The sequence below is a fragment of the Mastigoproctus giganteus genome, chromosome 8 (assembly GCF_048544385.1).
Source record: "Mastigoproctus giganteus isolate SK-2022 chromosome 8, ASM4854438v1, whole genome shotgun sequence".
Classification (NCBI taxonomy): domain Eukaryota; kingdom Metazoa; phylum Arthropoda; class Arachnida; order Uropygi; family Thelyphonidae; genus Mastigoproctus; species Mastigoproctus giganteus.
The window spans coordinates 192,902,641-192,915,045 of NC_143582.1; the positions used below are offsets into that span (position 1 = coordinate 192,902,641).

General features: G+C 40.8%; 1 protein-coding gene across 3 annotated transcripts in view; it reads left to right on the forward strand.

The window, feature by feature from the left end:
• LOC150082125 (uncharacterized) overlaps positions 1–12,405 on the forward strand; it is a 645,531-nt gene that overhangs the window by 121,620 nt on the left and 511,506 nt on the right. The window lies entirely within an intron of this gene.

Sequence of the window (12,405 nt, forward strand, 5' to 3'; positions counted from 1 at the left end):
ATGTCACCCGTGCCAGCACGGAATTTTTCTTGATAGCAAAGAATGAGTACCAGCACCTATTTTTTTACAAAAAAAGCACTGACTTTTAATATACTGGACAACAGTGTGAATTTTCTTCTTAAATTAAATACCATGTGTTTCTAATGCCAAGTTCAAAATTCATGTTAAATTTCTTCAAACATCCATATTTTTTACATAATGTGCAATTATTCCTTGATGCATTCCAAGTAATTTTTATTAAGTTTATTGTTATACTAAGAATGAAAGAACACTGCTCTGCACAAGTTATAAATGATTTATTGAACAGCAGTTGCTGCTTTTTGCATACATGCCAAATAATAAATAACAAAAATAAATGTCAGTGAAAAAACACAAAGAATAGAAAAAAGGTAAATGAGGGTAGAATACTATATATTTTGGCCAAAGTTTTATAGCCTTCAGCAGCAGATTTTTGAATTTTTTAGACTGGGAAAGAAATGCACAAAAAGTATTTGCCTTCATGAGCAACTTTGTGATGGCTACAAAAGTAGAAGAGTGTGATTGGGCTGAGCCAGATATCTTTCAGAGATGTATATGCCCATCAATAACATTTACTTTGAGTCAAGATTACTTTGAGTAAGACAGACTGCACTGTCGCAGCCTCAAGAGAAAGTTGTGCTGTTGTTGATTGGCTCTGGCTTGTCTGTTTTTAATGAGCAGTAATCTATGTGGGTTAACTGGGGATTGAATAGATGGTACTTGGTTTGGCATCTTGCTGTTAGCTGTAATTATTTACTTTACTTTCGATGCAAAAACATACTACCTAGTATAGACAATTATGTTATTGACCTAAATGTATCTGAAAAACTAGATGCCTCGTATTAAAAATGAATGTTTACAAGCTTGGCAGACAGAATAGTCTTCTGCCCCTTTGGGGAGAGTGACTTATAAGTATTTCCCCCACTTCTTTGAAAGTAGTAAGCAAACTAATTGGTTCTCTCCTGGATTCAACACCTTATTCTTACTGACAGGACACGGGAGTGTTAATCATAAATTACATGCTTTGGGTTTAGGAACGGGTGGTTTAAGGCTTGTTTAACTGGGTTGGATTGCCAGTCGTCTTTTCTGTTACCTTTCCTAAGCATCTAATTTTCATTTTCCGGGGAAGTCTCTTCCTTCTCCTCAACTTTCTATCCTTCTTTTCCCTTGCCCTCCCTCTCTTCCCTGCTTCTCCCACTTATTCCTGGTTTAATCCTCAAAAGTACCGTTGGGGTTTTCAGGTAATCCCTGAAAGCTCCAATAAGAGTCTGGTGTACAGTCCCTGGCATGCCTCCATGTGGCTAAGAGGCATCAAGAGGTGTGACACTGGTCCCTGCCCCCTGGCTGCAAAGTTGCAAGGTGCCGGTACCCAGTATTCAACAGAATCACCCACACTCTCACATGCCACCGGCTTTGCACATGCCTTATAGATGAAACTGCTGCGTATATGGAGAACCCTGGAGACTGCCTAAAAAACAAAAATACTTTGGTCTGGCAGGTCTGTCTTGAATTCTCTGGGATCTCCTGGTCAGGTAGAAGTAACCCTGAATGTGGGAGGATGTGAGAGAAGAGTAATAAGGTGGAGGATCCAAGGAGATTGGGGTCAGAAGTATTTCTTATGATGGTAACTAAAATCAGAGAAGAAAGCAATCCAGGAGTAAAGGAGGGACAGTAAATCTGCCATCTTTTTTTGTTGTTGTTTGCACTTATGCTGTATTTGAATAGATCAGGCTTCTAGTTTGTAGAAGAAAGGTAAGTGGAGTCTGGGAGAGAATACTGTCCCATTTACCTCTTTTTTATTTCTTCTTCGTTTTTTTAGTTTTTTGATTTTTGATGGGTTTTTCTAGTGTAGTTTACTTTTATTTATTGTTATTCAGCCTGTACACACAAAAAAAAACCCCATCAGTTTGTTTTTTTGCATACAGACTGAATGTAGAAACCATTAAATAAATCATAATTCACACATAGCATGTTCTTTCATTCTTAGTATATCATGATATCTGTGAGTGGAAGATTGCCCTTCAACTCCTATATTAAGCTAGGTGTGTAATAAGAAAAAAGTTATCAAAGTATTGTTATTACAACATCACAGTTCATTTTAAAGACGCCTATCACTATATATTGAGAATTTTTTCTGTAAAGATCAATGCAATTGTTACAGATGAGAGCTCCTTCGTAGTGAGCAGAGAATGTGCAAGTGAGGATGAGCCATATGAAATTAGAAATATTGAAATTACAAATTATTGGAGGCATTGAACCAGCTTAATTATGTGGGCATTATTAGATTTATGAGGAATTACTCTGCATTGGTAAAGTGCCAATGTACAACAAATCCATGAAACAGGTAATTACAGCCCAGTCTGTCAAAAATCATGGGAGGCAGTGATAAAGAGTGCAATATAGGGATATTTAAATAAAAATGGAATTCTGAAGACTACAATATGATTTTTTGTTAAGGGAAAATAATGTGTAACTAATCTGGTTAGCTATTTTGGTTAATCCAGTTACTCATAAGCTGGATGTAAGAAAATGTTTGACGCTATTTGGATTCTAGTGCCACATGATCGGTCATTGTATAAGCTGGATTGTATTGGGATCACAGGTAAGATTCTAAGATGGATTACAGGGCGGGATGCAGGGGACTTAATTAATGGTTATTCATCAGATTGGTCTGACATTAGAAGTGAGGTCCCCAAGGATTGGTTCTGGAACCACAGCTGTTTCTGATTTTCAGATGAAGATATAAAGATGAAGATATGAACGTTGATGAAAATATAAAGGTTGTGATATCGATTTACAGATGGTGTTGAAAGTTAAGAGAATGGATAATCAGTACCAAGCAGTGCTGCTTCAGAACGACTTCGATAAGTAATAGTAATAGTGGCGTGTGATGCGAGAAAGCAAGCGTATGAGCTTATGTAGCATCAGCCAAAAAAAAAATTCACACAACCATTCCCTCTAAATGTTTGTACAGTTCCTCCTTAAATTTATTTAACCTATCAACTTCCACGATAGATGGAAGTTTGTTCCAACAATTAACCACCCGCTGGCTAAAGGCAAATTTCCGCACATCTATTCTACAGCTGTCTTTCCTCAATTTGAATTTATGCCCCCTTAGGTTCTTAATCTGAACAAGTGGAAGAATCCCGTCAGAATTCAGCATGCTCAACCCATTCAATGCCTTATACACCTCAATCACATTACCTCGCAGGTGCCCAGTATCCCTAGGGGAATGAAGAGGATCCCTTCATTCCTCTCACCAATCTTGTTGCCCTTCTCTGTACATGCTTAAGTAAATCTACATCCTTCCTAAAATGAGACCTCCAGACTATTACAATATGCAGTACTCAAGGCGTGGCCTTACCATTGCCTTATACAGAGGGACAATCACCTCCTTTTCCCTGCTAGCAAAATTCTTGTATACCATTGACAAAACCCCATGACCTACTCTTGCAGCCTTCCTGCATTGTTCAGAAAACTTCATATCTGACTTCACAATTACTCCCAGGTCTTTTTCATTTTCTACCACCCTAAGTGTAGTACCACACAGTTGGTACGTTCCTCTGGGGTTACTTCTACCCATATGCAGTACTTTGCATTTGTCAGTGTTAAACTTCAGTTGCCACTTCTCAGCCCATCTTCCCAAATTTTCTAGATCCTGTTGCATTAGCACACTGCCATTACTGTCATACAACCCTGCCAACCTTTGTATCATCTGCAAACTTCAACACTAAGCCTGATATACCTTCATCAGTAGCATTGATAAATATACAAAACAACAGTGGACCCAACACCGAACCCTGTGGGACTCCACTAATAACATTAGTCCACAAAGAGCAGCGCCCATTGATTACCACCCTCTGTTTCTGCCACTCAACCATCCTTTTATCCATTGTAGAACTTACCCATAATACCACTGTGCTCTAATTTGTGCAGTAGTCTTCCATGTGCAACAGTGTCAAAAGCTTTCCTGAAACCCAAGTATATGATATCAAAATTATTTTTTGCATCCAGTTCCTTTGTAACCACATCATAATATCCAATCCAATTTTTCAGACAAGGCTTTCCCTTAACAAACTCATGCTGTGTCTGAATTATTTCTGCAGTTTCAAGGATTGTCAAAAAAGTGGCAGCAGCATTTTAATGCAGCAAAATAGAAGGTCTTACACAAAAAGTCTTAAATTTCTATTAGATAGCGTAGTATTGACATTTAATTTAATTTAATTTATTGATCTTATTAATTTAAAATATCATGCCCCAAACTAGAGCAGCAAAGCAACGGACACAAAGTGGCAAGAGTGCTGTGACTTGGGGTAGAACTGAGGGGGGCGATTCTCCAACGCATTACAGCCTAAAAAAATGCGCAACTAGTGAAATGTTTGCCGAACTATCTGGAACAGAACGTGATATTGCCATGGGGGATGTCTTTGTGTGTGCGCGATGTAAGGAGTGTAAGGAAATCAGGCGACAACTCAGTGTTGTTAAGGGCCTATATGAGAGTTTGAAGGACAGGGTGGATGCCCTCGAAAGATCTAAATTGAGGGGCCCATCAGGTTCTCAGCTGCCCACATCAACGCCAGAGCTTGCAGTTGGTAATCACGCAACACAGCGGCAAACCCCAAGGCAGATTGCGCTGGTCCCAAAGGAACTAGTAGTTGTTGGTGACTCTATTGTCAGGGAAATGGGAAACATCCTTTGTAGAAAGGATAGCTGGAACAGGACCAGGGTATGTCTGCCAGGGGCAAAGGTTGATGACGTTGTAGAGCAGATATCATCTTTTAAGGGCACAAAAGGTGATATAGTTGTACACGCTGGCACTAATGATATTAAGAGTAGGAGACTGGCAGAATTACTTAACAAGTACAGGTCACTGATGGAAAAAAGCCGAGAATTAGGGTTGAATTTGAAAGTGTCTGCAATTCTGCCCAGACACGATAGGGGGGAGTATATGATGAGAGCCTTGTCGATCAATTCAGCCCTGGAAAGATTGTGCAAGGCTCAAGGGGTAGAATTTTTTTCAGCCTGGACTGTACTTGTTAACAGGACAGACTGCTTCTACAGGGATGGGATACACTTAAATAGAAAGGGTGCAAGAATATTTGCTGATGCTATCGAGGCAGTGTTAGGTGGGTCGGGTCGGAAAACCCACCTAATAGCTTGGGGGATACAAGGACTAATAGTTTAACAGTAGCCGTAGGCAGAGGTAAAGGTGATTCTTGCACAACTTCTATTAGAATAAGTAGCGACCTGGAGAGAGGGGTGTTGGGGGTTTTAGGGACGGATGTCAGTTATCGTGAAACATGTGGGTATATGGGATGTGTTAGAGTGGCTGGGAATAGGAATAGGTGCATGTATACTTGCATGTATACCAATGCTAGAAGTATAGTAAATAAATTTGATGAATTTGAAGTGTTGGTCAAGATATCAAAGGCGGATATTGTTGGGATATCAGAGACGTGGTGTCACACAGATATAAGGAATGCTGAACTGGAATTTGGGGAGTACAATGTGTACAGAAAGGATAGACAGGATAGGAAGGGAGGAGGTGTTATGCCGTTAATAAAGAAAAACATAAAATCAAAAGAAGTGCATCCAGTTGATATAGATGAACAGTGCACTGTTGAGTCAGTTTGGTGTGACATAAGCACTGCGAAAGCAAAAATTAGAGTAGGCGTGTGTTATAGGCCTAATGACTCGAATGAGTACAATGAACAATTGTACAGAGAAATAGAGTGGGCTAGTAAATCGGAATGTCTTATAATGGGGGATTTTAACTTCCCAGATATTGACTGGAACTTGTGGGTTGGGCACTCACACACTAGTCAGACTTTTGTGGATTTATTGGATGATTGTTTTCTGCAGCAGCATGTTCGAGAGGCAACCAAAGAAAGTATTACTCTTGATCTGGTTATCAGCAGTGATCATTCGTGTATTAAGAATTTGCAGATAAAGGAACCACTAGGTGGCAGTGATCACAGTGTACTGACGTGGGATTTACTTAAAGATTTAATTACCATCAGGGGTAAAGGAAAGGGTTTTTGCTTCCGTAAAGGTGAATACAGTGGTCTCCGACAGTTTTTAAATTCTGCACAGTGGGATCAACTGACGATGTTACCAACAGTAAATTCTAATTGGGAAGCATTCAAGGAATTAATCGTGGAAGCTACTAAAAGTTTCATACCTATTAAGAAATATTGTTCAAGGTTTAGGCCTAAATGGTTGTCAAATGAACTAATGAGACTCGTAACAGAGAAGAAAAATGCATGGGATGCATATAAATTATCAAGCGACTCAGAAGCCTATGGCAGATATAAGTTAATCTGTAATCAGGTCACAAAGGAGGTTCGGCAGGCGAAGGCAGATTTCGAGAAATCCTTGGCAAAAGATGCTAAGAAAAACAGCAAGGGTTTCTTTACTTATATAAACTCTAATAGGAAGGGGATGAATCTGATTGGCCCACTTGATATCGATCGTTCGACTGTTGATGATCCTGCTCAGATAGCAAACAAACTGAATGAGTATTTTGCATGTACATTCACACGTGAGGAATTATTAAGGTTTGAAAATGGCAGAAGGTTATCAAATTGTAGCAGGGTGCTTAATGATCTTGTAATAACTGAGAGCAAAGTGGAAGAGAAATTGTTGAAGTTAAACGTAAGAAAAGCACCTGGGGTGGATGGGATCTATCCCATTAAAGGAGGGATAGAGGAGTTTCCCACGGACTGGAGATGTGCAAATGTATCCCCAATTCACAAAGGGGGATCAAAGGGTGACACGAGTAATTACAGACCAGTTAGTTTAACTTCTGTTCCGGGTAAAATAATGGAGTTGCTGGTTAACGATGCATTGCAGGATCATCTAGACAAGACTGCAGCAATAATTCAGACACAGCATCGGTTTGTTAAGGGAAAGTCTTGCCTGACAAATTTGATAGGATATTATGATGTGGTTACAAAGGAACTGGATGCAAAAAATAATTTTGAAATCATATATTTGGATTTCAGGAAAGCTTTTGACACTGTTGCGCATGGAAGACTATTGTACAAATTGGAGCAGAATGGTATTAAGGGCAAGTTGCTACAATGGATAAAAGGATGGTTAAGTGCAAGAAGACAGAGGGTGGTAATCAATGGGTGCTGCTCTTCTTGGAGTAATGTTATTAGTGGAGTCCCAAAGGGTTCGGTGTTAGGTCCACTGTTGTTTTGTATATTTATCAATGATATTGATGAAGGTATATCAGGCTTAATGTCGAAGTTTGCAGATGATACAAAGGTTGGCAGGGTTGTTAATGACAGTAATGACAGTGTGCTACTGCAACAGGATCTAGATAATTTGGGTAGATGGGCTAAAAAGTGGCAACTGAAGTTTAACCTTGACAAATGCAAAGTACTGCATATGGGTAGAAGTAACCCCAGAGAAACGTACCAACTGTGTGGTACTACACTTAAGGTGGTAGGAAATGAAAAAGACCTGGGAGTAATTGTGCAGTCAGATATGAAGTTCTCTGAGCAATGCAGACAGGCTGCCAGGGCAGGTCATGGGGTTTTGTCAATGATATATAGGAATTTTGCCAGCAGGGAAAAGTAGGTGATTATCCCTCTGTATAAGGCAATGGTCAGGCCACGCCTTGAGTACTGCGTACAGGTCTGGAGGCCTCATTTTAGGAAGGATGTAGATTTACTTGATCATGTACAGAGAAGGGTAACAAGATTGGTGAGGGGAATGAAGGGATCCTCTTACCAAGAGAGGCTTAAGTTCTGCAAATTGCAGTGGCTGGAGACTAGGCACCTGCGCTGTGATCTGATTGAGGTATATAAGGCCTTGAATGGGTTGAGCACGCTGAATTCTGATGGGATCCTTCCACTTGTTCAGATTACGAACCTAAGGGGGCATAAATTCAAATTAAGAAAAGACAGATGTAGAATAGATGTGCGGAAATTTGCCTTTAGCCAGCGGGTGGTTAATTGCTGGAACAAACTTCCATCTGTCGTTGTGGAAGTTGATAGGTTGAATAAATTTAAGGAGGAACTGGACAGGCATTTGGAGGGAATGGTGTGATTTTTTTTTATTTTATTATTATTATTATTTTTTTTGGCTGATGCTGCATAAGCTCATACATTTGCTTTCTTGCATCACATGCCACTACTACTACTACTATTAGCAAAAGCATTTGCTCGAATGAGAGTAGCTATCAGTCAGGAATTTAAATTAACCGAAGAGAGAGATGTAAGTTGCAGATGAACCATCCAATTATAACATGAGTTTGAATCACATCAACAAATATGCTACTTTGCCAGCTGTAATAAATTTTCCTATGGTAAGTAGTACACTGTAATTGATGTTACAAACTTCTGTTACAAAATTGACTGTTACAAACTTGATGTTACAATTAATAAATTAATAGAATCATGACTCAGACCAGAGCGGCAAAGCAAAAGGCTCAAGCTAATGGAAGTGCTGTGGCTCAGAGCAGAACTGAGGGGGGGCAGTTGTCCTCTGACTCACAGCCTTATAAAATGCACTGTTTGCTTGATGTTTGCAGAGCAATCGGGTACGGGACATGATACTGCCAAGGGGGATGTCTTTGTGTGTGCGCGATGCAAGGAGTGTATCGATATCAAGCAACAACTCGGCGTTCTTGTGGGCCTATATGAGAGCTTGAAGGACAGGGTGGATGCCCTCGAAGAAACTAAATTGAGGGGCCCATCAAGCTCTCAGCTGCCCACATCAACGCCAGAGCTTGCACTTGGGCATCGCGTGACACAGAGACAACCCCCAAGGCAGAATGCGCTGGTCCCGAAGGAACTAGTAGTTGTTGGTGACTCTATTGTCAGGGAAACGGGGAACATGCTTTGTAAAAAAGATAGGTGGAACAGGACCAGGGTATGTCTGCCAGGGGCAAAGGTTGATGACGTTGTAGAGCGAATATCATCTTTTAAGGGCACAAAAGGTGATATAGTTGTACACGTTGGCACTAATAATATTAAGAGTAGGAGACCGGCAGAATTACTTAACAAGTACAGGTCACTGTCGAACAAAAGCCGAGAATTAGGGTTGAATTTGAGTGTCTGGAATTCTGCCCAGACACGATAGGAGGGAGTATATGATGAGAGCCTTGTCGATCAATTCGGCCCTGGAAAGATTGTGCAAGGCTCAAGGGGTAGAATTTTTTTCAGCCTGGACTGTACTTGTTAACAGGAGAGATTGCTTCTACAGGGATGGGATACACTTAAATAGAAAGGGTGCAAGAATATTTGCTGATGCTATCGAGGCAGTGTTAGGTGGGTCGGAAAACTGCTAGCTTGGGGGGAGACAAAGACCAATAGATTGACAGTAGCCACTGGCAGAGGTGAAAGAGATTCTTGCACTGCTTCTATTAGAATGAGCAGAAGCCTGGAAAACAAGATGCATGGTATTTCAGAGACTGCTGGGAGCCATTGCGGTACAAGTAAACACATGGGTTGTGTTAGGGTAGCTAAGAATAGAAACAGGTGCAGGTATACTTGTGTGTACACCAATGCTAGCAGTTTAGTAAATAAATTTGATGAATTTGAGGTATTGCTCAAAACATCAAAGGCAGATATTGTTGGGATATCAGAGACGTGGTGTCACACAGATATAAGGGATGCAGAACTGCAATTTGGGGAGTACAACGTCTACAGAAAGGATAGACAGGATAGGAAGGGGGGAGGGGTTATGCTATTAGTTAAGAAACACATAAAAACCAAGGAAGTGAAGCCAGTCGACATCGCCGGACAGTGCAGTGTTGAGTCAGTTTGGTGTGACATAAGCATTGGGAGATCAAAATTGAGAGTAGGAGTGTGCTATAGGCCTAATGACTCTGATGAGTATAATAAGGAACTGTACAGGGAAATAGAGTGGGCCAGTAAATCAGAGAGTCTTATAATGGGAGATTTTAATTTCCCAGATATTGACTGGAATTTGGGGGCTGGTTACTCACACACTAGCAGGGCTTTTGTGGATTTATTGGATGACTGTTTTCTACATCAGCATGTTCGGGAGGCAACTAGAGGGAGTAATACTCTTGATTTGATTATCAGCAGTGATTCTTCATGCATTAAGAATCTGCAGATAAACGAACCACTAGGTGGCAGTGATCACAGTGTGCTGAAGTGGGATTTACTCAAAGAGGTAACTACCATTAGGGGTAAAGGGAAGGGTTATTGCTTCCGTAAAGGCGACTACGATGGACTGAGACAGTGTTTAAATTCTATACAGTGGGACCAACTGGTGATGTTACCAACAGCAAATTCAAAATGGGAAGCATTCAAAGAACTTATCTTGGAAGCTACTAGGCTTTACATACCAACTAAGAAATATTGTTCAAGGTTTAGGCCAAAATGGATGTCAGATGAACTAATGAGGCATATGGCAGAGAAGAAAAATGCATGGGATACTTACAAATTAACACATGACACAGAAGCCTATGGTAGATACAAGTTGATATGCAACCAAGTTACAAAGGAGGTTAGGCAGGCAAAGGCAGATTACGAGAAATCCTTGGCAAGGGATGCAAAGAAAAACAGCAAAGAGTTCTTTACTTATGTTAACTCTAGAAGGAAGGGGATGATTGGTCAGATTGGTCCACTTGATATTGATGGGTCAACTGTTGATGATCCTGCTCAGGTAGCTAACAAACTAAATGAATATTTTGCATCGACATTCACACATGAGGAGTTATTCAGCAAGGGGAATGCCAGAGGTGTATTCAACTTTAGCAGTAAGCTACAGAATCTTGAAATAACTGGGAGTAAAGTGGAGGAGAAACTGTTGAAGATAAACACAAGAAAGGCACCCGGGGTGGATGGGATCTATCCAGTTATATTAAAGGAGGCAGCAAAGGAAGTAAGCAAACCGTTAGCCATAATTATGAGAGCTTCCTTGGACTCAGGGGAGGTACCCATAGACTGGAAATGTGCAAATGTGACCCCAATTCACAAAGGAGGATCAAAGGCTGACACAAGTAATTATAGACCTGTGAGCTTAACTTCTGTTCCAGGAAAATTAATGGAGGCACTGGTTAAAGAAGCACTGCAGGATCATTTAGACAAGACTTCAGTTATAGCTCAGACACAGCATGGTTTTGGTAAGGGGAAGTCTTGCCTGACCAACTTGATTGAATACTATGATGCAGTCACAAAAGAACTGGATGCAGGGAATAACTTTGATATTATATACTTGGATCTTAGAAAGGCTTTTGATACTGTTGCACATGGAAGACTGCTACACAAATCGGAGCAGTGTGACATTGGAGGCAAATTGCTGCTATGGATAAAGGGGTGGTTGAGGGGGAGAAGACAGAGAGTGGTAATCAATGGACACTGCTCATCGTGGACTGATGTTGTTAGTGGAGTCCCTCAGGGCTGGGTCCATTATTGTTTTCTGTATTTATAAATGATATTGATGATGGTATATCGGGCTTAATGTCCAAGTTTGCAGACGATACAAAGGTTGGCAGGGTTGTCAAGGACACTACTGACACTATGCTGCTGCAACAGGATCTGGAAAGGTTAAGCAGATGGGCTGAGAGGTGGCAAATGAAGTTTAACATTGACAAATGTAAAGTACTACACATGGGAAACAGCAACCCCAGAGCAACGTATCAACTCTGTGGTATTACACTGACAGTGGTAGAGAATGAGAGGGACTTGGGGGTGGTTGTGCAGGCAGATATGAAGTTCTCTGAGCAGTGCAGACAGGCTGCAAGAGTAGCTCATGGAGTATTGTCAATGATATACAGGAATTTTTCCAGCAGGGATAAGGAGGTGATTATTCCATTGTATAAGGCAATGGTCAGGCCACACCTAGAGTACTGTATTACAGGTCTGGAGGCCTCATTTCAAGAAGGATGTAGAGCTGCTGGAACGAGTACAGAGAAGGGCAACAAGATTAGTGAATGGAACAAAGGGGTGCTCTTACGAAGAAAGGCTTAAGTTTTGCAAGTTACAGTGTCTGGAAACTAGGCACCAGCGAGGTGATCTGATAGAGGTGTACAAAGCCTTGAATGGTTTAAGCATGCTAAATGCTGATGGGATTCTTCCTCTAGCTCAGAAAAATCACCTGAGAGGGCATAAATTCAAATTGAGGAAAGACAGATGTAGGATAGACGTGAGGAAATTTGCCTTTAGCCAGCGGGTGGTTGGTTGGTGGAACAGACGTCCATCCCTTGTGGTGGAGGTTGATAGCCTAAATAAGTTTAAGGCTCAGCTGGACAGGTATTTTGAACGAACAGAGGGGTGAAGTGGAAGTGGGGGTTTTTTTTTTTTTTTGGCTGATGCTGCATAAGCTTGCTTTCTTACATCAAATGCCTCTACTAATGCTAATGTTACCATTACCAGGATTGTTGCATAATCTTTTTACAGTAAG